The sequence below is a fragment of the Pelophylax lessonae genome, assembly GCF_965119305.1.
Source record: "Pelophylax lessonae genome assembly, chromosome: 2".
Lineage (NCBI taxonomy): Eukaryota > Metazoa > Chordata > Amphibia > Anura > Ranidae > Pelophylax > Pelophylax lessonae.
This window is the reverse complement of record NC_138769.1, coordinates 258,708,914-258,721,426: the sequence shown is the minus strand read 5'-3', so window position 1 is coordinate 258,721,426 and position 12,513 is coordinate 258,708,914.

Below are 12,513 nucleotides of genomic sequence, written 5' to 3'. Positions count from 1 at the left end.
TACAATTAGCAAAATATCCAGAAAGTCTCTGAATACAGCAATAATGAAGTGCTGGAAAGTAGCAGGAGCATTGCACAAACTGAAGGGCATCACCAGATATTCAAAGTGAATCTGGTACGAAAAGCCATCTTCCACTCATACCCTTCAAGAATTCAGACCAAATTAGGCCCCTCGCAGAACTAACTTGGGAACACTTTGGAAACTGGAAAATTTACTCATATCCATCGAGTGAAATAGGGGGGTTAAGGCGCTGCTCTGCATATTGCCTGGTTCCTGCTGGCACCCCACCTGCTGTGTGCTGTCAGTCTTCCTGCACCTGCAATCAGCCACTGTCTGCCAAGCAACTGCTGTCTTCTGCCTACTCAGGCCAGGGTCTGCGGCTCCTGTGTTACCTGCTGTTCTAGCTACTAGGCCCAACTCTGATGACGCACCAGCTAAGCATCTCTGCGACTGGAGGAAGATCATACAGGCACTGATACCTCGCTGCACCCTTGAAGCCACTGTCGCAACATCAGTGGTCCCTGAGTCGGGACTGTACGAGTACGGGAGTGATCCGCTTCTAATCTGCCTACTGTCAGGAGCACTTTCTGCCAGAATCACTGAATGCTTCCATAACCCTGTTATGTATGGACTGATAGTGATGCGTGCCAAATGGTTCCTGAATCCCACAAACACCTGGAAGTTTTCAGCAAATGGAGGCTGACACCTTTCCCCTGCATCGGCAATATGATTGCCTGATTGAACTACTCGGGAGCGAAAATTCCCTAGGGATGGAATTTTCAACTTTCTGAATGAGGGCAGAAGGCCCTGAAGTATGTTGATGAAAACCTGAAGGAGGGTTTCATCCCTCCGTCCACTTCTTCAGCGGGGGCATGAATATTCTTTGTGAAGAAAAAGGTCCACTCCCTGCGATTATGTGTGGATTACCAGGAACTCAATAAGATTACAGTAAAAAAACAGTTATCCTCTTCCCTTTGTACTGTTCCAGAGGTTAAGGTCCGCAAAGATTTTTGCCAAGTTAGTTCTGCGAGGGGCCTAATTCTTGGGAGACTGCTGGTTTTCAATCTCCTTTATGATATTTGCTCATATTAAATTTATTTATGTCTTCATTTTTACATACACTATTTATCAATAGGTGCTGCACTGTTTTTTCTTTATGCATTGTGGATATGGTTTTTCCTTTTGTGCTGGCTGCCATTATCAGTTATTGAGCTATTTGAATTTGGTGGTTTTTTAATCTAACTCATACGCTCATTTTTGATCAATTTATTCACATGTCTATTTGGGACTAGCGCTGATTTTTAATCCCTTTGTTTTTGAATATGCAGAGCAGGACAGGCAAATTACTGGATGCAATTTCAGACAAGCCAGCTCAGTAACGGACGGTCTGATACAGGCATGGACATCAGGCAGAGAATGGTCAGGATGCAGGCAAAGGTCAGCAACACAAGATCAGACAGATAAGCAGGAGGTAAGCAGAATCTAGAATCAAGCCAAGGTCAGGGCAGGTAGTGTTCAAGTGAGGTCAGGTCAAGCTGGGTCAATCACAGAAGTCAAACACTGAAGCAGATACAGAAACATGGGAAACAGCTGCAGATCAGACAGCAACCAACTAGTGCAGCTGCTGAACTTACTGTATATAGGCCACTTGGCACTAGTATCAGTGGCGAATGTGTGTACACCTGTGCATATGTGAAACCGCAGGGCCACGCCATTTGTGTGTGCCTCAGAGCTTTGACTGCACTATAGCCAGCACGTCCCTGACACTAGATATAGCTTGTGACAAACTCACTCACGATAGGGGCTTTTCAAGGGGACTACAGGCTAGCCTCCTAAATACTGACTATGGGCCCCGGCTTGTGAGGGAACACTGCTCTTTGTGGGGTGTATGCTGGGGGGACCCTTGGAGTAATGTTACTTTGGATTCATGTCCACATCTCCCTAAGACATACAGACTCTGGGACTCTAAGCCTAGGATCCATGTTAAAGGCCTAGCTGCCTATTGCCAATAGGGGACTGCTCTGCACAGTCAGACTCATGGCAGATGCTAATGTCATCAGCTCAACCACCTGTGTTCCACACATTGTTGCTTGTGCTGAATAACTCACCTATTGTCATCTTTTTTTTTTAATTTGGAGTAGAAATAGAGTATAGAGAGGAGTTTTACAGAGTGATCACTGCGATAGCCAGTCACATATTTAGTACAAGACCAGGAGCTGTTGAGGACAGCTCAGCTTCTGTGCTGAGAATGCGCTCTAAGGGTTTGGTAAAATTTAGGTAGTGGAGGGCCAAGATTGGGTGAAAAATCCCTACAAGTTAGAAGAAGCAGAATGGTGAGGGAAAGAAATGCTAGTTGCCAGTAGCAGTTACATGACCCTATGGCTTCAATACTTTGAGCTAATAAACCTAAACTGGTATACAGAGAAGAACTTTACTCTGATGTTCCTAATGTGTATGCTTTCAGAGTCAATTACTCTGAAAGTACTGAAGCCAATCGATAATTATACATAACTCCCAACTGTCCCTGATTCGCCGGGACCATCCTGGAAAATGGTCCCTGTCCCGGAGTCCCAGTGAATCAGGGCTGAGTCCCGGAATGCCCATGGTGGTGCGGCTTGGTATGGGTGAGGGGGGATGGATGGAGCTGGGATAGGTGTGGAAATGGATGGAGCTGGCATGGGATCCAGGAGAAGGATAGAGCAGGGATGGGTGTGAGGAATGGATGGAGCTGGTATGGGATCAGGGGAAGGATGGAGCTGGGATAGGTGTGGGGGGATTGATGGAGCTGGTATGGGTATGGGGGGAGCCAAGAAAAAGAAGATGGGGAAAAAAAGCAATCATCTATAACAAAAACCATGTCACCACTAAGAAACTTGTCAAATAACCAATGTATACAGTGAAAAACAACAAAAAATGTACACCTGGAGGGAGAGACTCCCCAGAGGTACAAAAAGTGATTAATATATTGACGTTAGACAGGTAATGGTGTTAATGGTGCCCAATTTTATTACAAAAATGTATAAAAATATAAAAACCCTATTGTGTCAAATAGTGGCTATGATTGCAGGTCACAGTATACAAATAGGACAGACAACACAGAACATGTGGGTGTGGGGAGGATAGAGCTGGTATGGGATCGGGGGATGGAGCCGGGATTTGATCGGGGGTTGGTGGATGGAGCTAGGATTGGATCGGGGTGATGGCTGAAGCCGGAATGGGATTGGGGTGGTGGATGCAGCTGGGATGGGATCGGGGGGGGGATGGATGGAGACAACCCTTGCATTCTGTACATTACACACTCCTGTCCCCTGGATTCTGTACATTACACACTACTGTCCCCTACATTCTGTACATTATACTCCTGTCCCCTGTATTCTCTACATTACACACTCTGCATTCTGTAGGGTATGGGTGTGGGGGATGGGTGGAGCTGGGATGGGTGTCTGGGATGGATTGTGCTGGGATGGGTATGGGGGATGGATGGAGCTGGTATGGGTGAGGGGGGATGGATGATGCTGGTATGGGTGAGGGGGGATGGATGGAGCTGGGATGGGTGTCTGGGATGGATAGAGCTGGGATGGATGGAGCTGGTATAGGTGAGGGGGGATGGATGGAGCTGGGATGGGTGTGGGGGATGGATGGAACTGGTATGGGATCAGGGGGATGGATGGAGCTGTTATGGGATCAGGGGAAGGATGGAGCTAGGATGGGATCAGGGGGATGGATGGAGCTGTTATGGGATCAGGGGGAAGGATGGAGCTAGGATGGGTGTGGGGGATAGATGGAGCTGGTATGGGATCAGGGGAAAGGATAAGGCTGCGATGGGTGTGGGGAATGGGTGAAGCTGGTATGGGATCAGTGGGAAGGATGGAGCTGGGATGTGTGTGGACGATGGATGGAGCTTGTATGGGTGTGAGGATGGATGGAGCTGGTATGGAATCAGGGGACGGAGCCAGGATTGGATCAGGGGGGTTGGTGGAGGAAGCTGGGATTGGATTAAGGAGGGAGATGGACTTGAAATGGGATCGGGGTGATGGCTGAAGCTGGAAAGGGATTGGGGTGGTGGATGGAGCCGGGATAGAATCAGGGGAATGGATGGAGCCGCTCCCTGCATTCTGTACATTACACACTCTTGTCTCCTGCATTCTGTACATTACACATTACTGTCCCCTGCATTCTGTACATTACATGGGGATGGATGGAGCTAGGATGGGTGTCTGGGATGGGTGAGGGGGGATAGATGGAGCTAGTATGGGTGTGGGGATGGATTGAGCCGGTATGGGATCAGGGGATGGAGCCAGGATTGGGTCGGGGGGTTTGTGGATAAAGCTGGGATTGAATCGGGGTGGTAAATGGAGCCGGAATGGGATCAGGGTGGTAAATGGAGCCAGAATGGGATCAGGGTGGTGGATGGAGCCGGAATGGGATTGGGGTGGTGGAGAGAGCAGGGATGGGTTTGGGGGGAATGGATTGAGCCGCCCCCTGCAATCTGTACATTACACACTCCTGTCCCCTGCATTCTGTACATTACACACTCCTGTCCCCTGCATTCTGTACAAAACATACTCCTGTCCCCTGCATTCTGTGCATTACATACTCCTGCACCCTGCATTCTGTACATTTCACACTTCTGTACCCTACATTCTGTACATTACACACTCCTGTCCCCTGCATTCTGTGCATGACATACTCCGGTCCCCTGCATTCTGTACATTACATACTCCGGTCCCCTGCATTCTGTACATTACATATTCCTGTACTCTGCATTATGTGCATTACATTCTCCTGCACTATATATAGAATACTGTACATAATATACTTCTCGCCAAAGCCTTTATCGTCTCAACAGTTGCTGGTTGCTATGCAGTCCCTGACTATTTTAATGAAGTTCTTCTTTAAGGTAGGCTCAGACAAAGCAATCAAAGCATGTTTTATAGGTACAAGCCTGGGTTTAGCCACATTCATTAAGCCCCTCCCACTTCTAAGTGATTAGCCACGCCCACATTTTACTGCTATGCGGGCCTCAGGTCTTGTCCTTCTTCCATTGTCCCTCATTCTGAAGTTCAAATGTTAGGAGGTATAAGTATATGAGCAGACAATTATCATCTTTAGATAGAGATTAGCAAAGGCACTTTATTATGTCTTTTCAAGTCCACATGATGAATAACACTTGCTGTGAGAACAATGATTGCCCTTGCAGCCGAAAAATATGAATTTACAAATGTTTGTGTTCCTAAAATTAGTCAAAGAGCTATACGTTAACTGACGCATATTGATTACTATTAGGGATGATCGAACGGTTCGGGTCCACCATCGGTTCGGCCCGAACATTGGGTGTTCGAGGTTCGGCCGAATTTAGAACTTTTTGCCCAAAAAGTTCGGAATTCGGCAACCAGAACCGCCCAAAATGCAATGCTTCAGGAAATGGGCTTTAAAAGCCCGTGATTGGACCAGAACCATTAGCAAAAGCCAATTGAGGGGGCAGGAGAATGCTAGGAATGTGATTGGAGTGACTAGGGGGTCCCTAGACCAATCATTAGTGAATACGCCCCCCAGTATATAAGATCGCCCCCGCCATATTCCCAGCATTGTTATACTGGACATGGAAGAGAGTGGAAGCAGTTCTGTTAATTTTACTTTAAAAGTGTCATTTAGCTATTTTTAGTGTGAGGAAAGGGATATCTAGTGTAGTTAGAGTGCTCCTTTACACTTAAGTTAGCTTCAAAAATTTAGTTTCTGTAGGGAAAGTGTTAAGTGTCAGGGGACCGTAGTGTAGTGTAGGGTTAACTGACAGTGACTGCTATGGCAGGGTGACAAAACCCTTCCATAGCAGGGTGACCGCTATAGAGAAATGATCATTTCTCTGTGTTGCTTCGGCACAGGCATGTGGCTTCTCACCAGCAAGCATTTTTTAATGCTGCAGGGGCTGCCACTGCCAGTGCTTTTTTGAGGACATGTTTGATGTCAGACATGACATCTGAATATGTGTATAGGGGGAATATATAGACATATATGTCTGAATATATACCCCTAGACATATATAGGTGTGATAGTAGCAGAAATAAATGCTTGCGCTAATGAAATCATTTACAGTAATATATTTCTGCTACTATCACACCTATATATGTCTAGGGGTATATATTCAGACATATATGCCTATATATACCCCCTATACACATGTTCAGATGTTTTGCCTGCCTCAAAAGAACCCCAAAAAATGCCAAAAAAACGCTAGCGTCAAAAAAAAAAAGATGCCCAGGTGTGTTTTTGCTGGCATTTTTTGGGGGGTTTTGGAGGCAGGCAAAACATCAGAACTTGTGCACAGTACCACTATACACAAGTTCAGATGTTTTGCCTGCCTCAAAAGAACCCCAAAAAATGCCAAAAAAAACGCTAGCGTCAAAAAAAAAAAATGCCCAGGTGTGTTTTTGCTGGCATTTTTTGGGGGGTTTTGGAGGCAGGCAAAACATCAGAACTTGTGCACAGTACCACTATACACAAGTTCAGATGTTTTTCCTGACTGCAAAGAACCCAAAAAAATGCCTGCTATTAAACCGGCAAGGTGTTACAGCAGAGAAGCCATATTCCTGTGCTTAAAGTTTTCTAATACAAACGATCTTTTTTTTTTATGGTTCTGGACATGCTACAGACCTGAAACTTCACATGTACACTTTTTAGACCCCCCAGATACTAAATCCAAAGTAAAAATCAAAAAATCTCTCTTTTTTTTTTTTTTTAATTTTTCAATAATTGGCTTTTTTATCAAAAATGACAATTTTTAAGAACTTTTTTTGTGTGATTTTGTGTCTGGGGGGTCTAAAATGTGTACCTGTGAAGTTTCAGCTCTGTAGCATGTCCAGAACCAGAAAAAAAGATCATATAGGTGTTAAAGTTAAAGGAGGCTCCCGAACCACATCCCTGTTCTACTGAAAAATTATCTTTTTTTTTTTCATGGTTCTGGACATGCTACAGAGCTGAAACTTCACATGCACACCTTTTAGACCCCCCAGATACTAAATCCAAAGTAAAAATCAAAAAAATCTCTTTTTTTTTTTTTTTTTAATTTTTCAATAATTGGCTTTTTTATCAAAAATGACAATTTTTAAGAACTTTTTTTTGTGTGATTAATAGTTAATGGGGCATGACCCAGAACCCTAGGCACTTTTTAGGGGCATTTATTGGGTTTTAGGGCTTAAAAATGGTGTTTTTTGATTACAGAAGTTCGGGTCCCATTGATTTCAATGGGGTTCTGAAATCCGGGCCGAACTTTCGTGAAGTTCGGGTGTTCTGGTCGAACCGAACTTTTCAAAAGTTCGATCATCCCTAATTACTATATGTATACGCCTGTGTATTCACATTAATCTTTATTTTACAGTATTAAAACATGTGGCTTAATGTAAAAAGAGCCTAACGTACAATAATGTGCCTAAACCTCAATCAACTGTCTTGCAACTTCCCAAACCTGTCATAGAAGTTTCATGGATTTTGGTCCCCTACAAGGCAAACTAGGGACATTAAGCTTGGTTTATGGGGAGCTTACTGTTGCTTAAAGTACAAAAAATAACTTGGATGTTATCCAATTCCCCCAAACTTTACACATTTCAAGGCAGGTCCTTTGATAAATCATACCAAAAGTTATTCAGATGTAACTATTGTTTGTCAAATATTGTACCATAATGTGTCTAAACCTCAATCAATTGCCTTTAAACTTTGCAAAATCCAAGTTTTCAGCTTCCCCAAACCTATCCTAGATGTTTCCCACAAAGCAAGTGAATAAAATTAAGCTTGTGTAGCCCCTACCACCTTTTGTGTAGTGGCTGTAATGTGGGACAGCCAATAGGGGAATATAATGAGTGTGTGTGTGTGTGTGTGGCTCACCAGCCAATCACTGGGGATTTCTTGGCTTGTGGTGCATTCTGGGGAAGTGCATATATATTTATGAGAATTGCTATGTGCTCAGTCTTAGTACAGCCTACCTCCAGGCTTGGCCTGGCGGTGGGAATGCTTATGTGTGGGAAAGGTTTGACTAGGCCTCAAGCCTAGAAGGGGCCTCACAAGCTGATTGAGAAGGAGAACCAGAGAAGCTGGATAACTACTGGAGGTACCTGGTACTGGAATAGATCTAAGGAGCAAGTCTGTCTCACCTACTGAGGATCTCATAACTATCCATATTAAGCTGTTCCTCCAATAATGAGTGTCAGCCTGTGCTCCTCTTGATTCTGCACTGTGGAATACTGAAAGAGACTGGTGAGTCTGGAGTTCTATTCTAATCTAGTTTTGACATGGATTTTCTAAACCATATACCTTATCTTCCAGTTAAGGAGTTCTCCAATAAAGCATTTGAAAATGTACTTAAACTGACTGGCGCCCAACTTTTCTTTGATCGCACATCCTTTCATTGGCCTAGGATCTGCCCGAAAAAAAAATGTCAGCCTTCCCTGCCTTTGGGGGTCCACACTATGCCTCTGGGGGTCAGGGAGTGCTGTACTTGTTTTTTGGGAACTTAATGTGGCTTTATTTACAAGATGTACACACTAGAAGACTCTATCTATGCCAACATATTATAAAAATCTCAAGTTGTTTGGTAAAACAGACCACAGATTATTCACATTTAGAGGGGAACTCTGGGCAATTTTTTTTTTTTTATTACAACAGAGTAGTTGCTCTGCTTGTAAGACTGGTGGCTGCTATGCCTCCTATTCCCCCAGCCACCGGTCTTGGTACACCCCATCTGTAGTTCTGTTCTCCAGCAAGCAGGGATGTATTTCCATCCCTGTTTGCTGCAGTGGGTGGACCAAGATTCACAGACTGCCAGGCTGTACTGCTCATAGAGGTGTGTCAAAAGAATGACAGCCCCCCTGGGCTGCTCTGAAAGGGCTGCATCCAAGGGAATCTGTAAACTGTGCTGCCTGCGAACTGGGGCCGCATCACAGCTGGCTGGGAATCCTCTGTTTGCTGTACCATCAGCTTTCCGGTTCTGGTAGCCACTGCCCAATGTCCCCCAGCAAATCACTGGTTGCTAGGACCGCCCAGTGATGTATATTCAAAGCCCCAGATTCACAGCCAGGAGGCTCCAACTTTTTTTATACTGAGCCACTCTACCTCCTCTATCTTCTGCCTTGCTCACAGTGACTACGGAAGAGTCTGAGAGCTGTGAGTGAGTAGGAGAGCCAGGAAGAGAAAGACATAGGATGGCATTCAGGGCTGGAGGAACAAGAGTGTACCCAGAGATATGGGGTAGGGGGGGAGGCAGCCTGAGCCGAACAAGCAGCTGGAGGAAGCAGCTGAGCATCCTACGCTGACAGACCTGCAATATCATCCGTGAAAATTCTGCCTCCTCTGCTCCTCTGCACCAACAGTCCTTCTCTGCCTTCACTGACAACTGAGAGTACAGGGAAGGCTGAGAGGCTTTAGTGATCACTTTGCTGGATGTCTCCTTGTGCTGTGAGCTCTCCCTCTTCTCATTCCATTTCAAAAATACAACAATGGCTGGGTAAGGCTGGTATACATGTCTATTCTGCACAAGGTACGGACAAGTCCTGTGGGATCCATGCCTGGTTAATTTTAATGAACGTGAGCTTGTCCGCATTGGCTATGGACAGGTGGCTGCGCTTGTCTGTTATAACGCCCCCAGCCATGCTAAATACACATTCAGATAATACACTGGCTGCAGGGCAGGCCAGCACCTCCAAGGCGTAAAGGGCAAGCTCAGGCCATGTGCCCAATTTGGAGACCCAGAAGTTGAAGGGGGCAGACCCGTCATTCAGTACGTCTAGGCGTGTGCACACAATACAACAGTATGCAATGGCTGTATCTCACTGTAACATATGCAGACAGGGCCGCAATCAACTGTTTTTGCCCCCATATGCAGACAGGGCCGCAATCAACTGTTTTTGCCCCTAACTGTTTTTTTATTGCAATGCGCAATACAACAGTATGCAATGGGTGTATCTCACTGTAACATATGCGGACAGGGCCGCAATCGACTTTTTTTGCCCCTAAATGTTTTTTTTTTATTGCAATGCGCAATACAACAGTATGCAATGGGTGTATCTCACTGTAACATATGCAGACAGGGCCGCAATCAACTGTTTTTGCCCCTGAATGGTTTTCTTTATTGCAATGCGCAATACAACAGTATGCAATGGGTGTATCTCATTGTAACATACGCGGACAGGGCCGCAATCAACTTTGTTTGCCCCTAAATTGTTTTTTTTTTATTGCAATGCGCAATACAACAGTATGCAATGGGTGTATCGCACTGTAATGTATGAATGTAAAACTGAAAAATAATTGTCCCATTAATTGCTGCTTGTTGAATAGCAGATCTGAAATGCAGTGTCTGTCTAAACACTGTAAGTCACAGTAAAATATGAAGGAAATAAGTTTTTTCTTTTTAAAATGCAGATTGAGCAGACACATATGCACTGAGGTTGCAGGAAATGCCCGCTACACACCGCACGCCTAACAGGTTGGATACTGTTGTTGTTCTATTCCGCTATTGAATAAAAAAAAAAAAAACCCCATTTGAATGAAAAACTGAAAAATAATTTTTTTACCCTAGACACTGAAAAAGAGTTATTTTTCCCTCACATTGGTGCTCTTTGAAGAGCAGGTTAGAAAAGCAATGTCCCCCCCCCCCCCTTTTTCTTTTTTTTGTTTTCCTCTCTCCCTTCTCCCCCATCCCCCCTCTTATCCTCTTTTTACTAGCTCTTCTACTTTTACTATCCCTTTATATCTTTCTCAGGCTTACTACCTATAATCCCATGGATTGTATTCAGGATGTTACCACCCCTGTTTCAGACACATAACTGTTGTACGCCTCAGAAGTCAGCATACTTTTTCCCTCTGGACGGATTAGTTCTAACACAACCACTTCAGCACAATGGGGACCCATATGTTCTACCTTCTGCCGTCTATGACCCAGATTGTTGACACACCCTACCTCATCACTATGATTTTTGGTGGTCTCAATTCCCTTTTCCGTGTTTTATCTTCCCAGTATTGCTTTTACACAGCATGTATTATATTATATAGTAGGTGGAAGCGGCGGTGGAGGAGGATGAGGTAGCCAACACTGGTTTTTGTTTTTCATTTTATTTCTTTTTAAATTAGGGTACATCCCAAAAAGAGTGAGAATGATCAAAAATACAACAATGGCTGGGTAAGGCCGGTATACATGTCTATTCTGCACAAGGTACGGACAAGTCCTGTGGGATCCATGCCTGGTTCATTTTAATGAATGTGAGCTTGTCCGCATTGGCTATGGACAGGTGGCTGCGCTTGTCTGTGATGACGCCCCCAGCCATGCTAAATACACATTCAGATAATACACTGGCTGCAGGGCAGGCCAGCACCTCCAAGGCGTAAAGGGCAAGCTCAGGCCATGTGCCCAATTTGGAGACCCAGAAGTTGAAGGGGGCAGACCCGTCATTCAGTACGTCTAGGCGTGTGCACAAATACTGCTCAAACATGTTAGTGCTGGGTCGTGGTGCTGCTGGTGGAGCTCCTGTTGCAAGGAGAGGACGTGGTCGATCCGTGGCAGCTACACGCACAAGTAAAACACCTTTCTCAGCTGCGAGTAGGCGACAGAACCTTACAGCAGTATTTGGCAGGGCCTAATGCGCCTCTACAAATGTTGAGGCCAGAACAAGTACAGGCGATAGGAAGTAGATTGGGTTGCTGACAGTGCCTCCAGTTCCTTCACATTGTCTCCCACCCAGTCTTCTGCTGAAAGGTCAGAGTTGGCACCTGCAGCCGATGTCCATCAATCTTTCACCTCACCCCCTTGCAAATCAGCCAAGCAGTCTGAGCCCCAAGTCATGCACCAGTCTCTTCTTCTTTTTGATGACTCTGTTAGCATGGTTTCCCAGGGCCATCCATCTAGCCCTGCCCCAGAAGGGGAAGAGATTGAGTGCACCGATGCCCAACCACTTATGTCTCAAGAAAGATGAGTACATGGGAGGACCATCGCAGCACGTCTCGGATGATGACGAAACACAGGTGCCAACTGCTGCGGAATTCCGAATTGTGGAGACCGACAAGGGTTGCAGGGGTGAAGACTGGGTGGAAGATGATGTGGAGGACGATGAGGTCCTCGACCCCACATGGAATGAACGTAATGCAGGTGACCTGAGTAGTTTGGAGGAAGAGGCGGAGGTCGCACAGAGCCACCAGCACAGCAGAAGAGGGAGCAGGGTGCAAAAGCGGAGCGGCCGTGCCCTAGACACTATGCCTGCTACTGCCCAATGCAGCAAGGGACCGAGCACACCAAAGCCAGCTCAAAGGAGTTCCCTAGCATGGCAGTTCTTCAGACAATGTGCTGATGACAGGACACGAGTGGTTTGCACGCTGTGCAATCAGAGCCTGAAGCGAGGTATAAACCTTCTCAACCTGAGCAAAACCTGCATGACCAGGCATCTAAGTGCAAAGCACGAGCTGCAGTGAAGTAGACACCTCAAAAACCAAGAAAGGTCTCTGGCTCCTCCTGCTTCCTGTTCTGCTGCTGCAGTC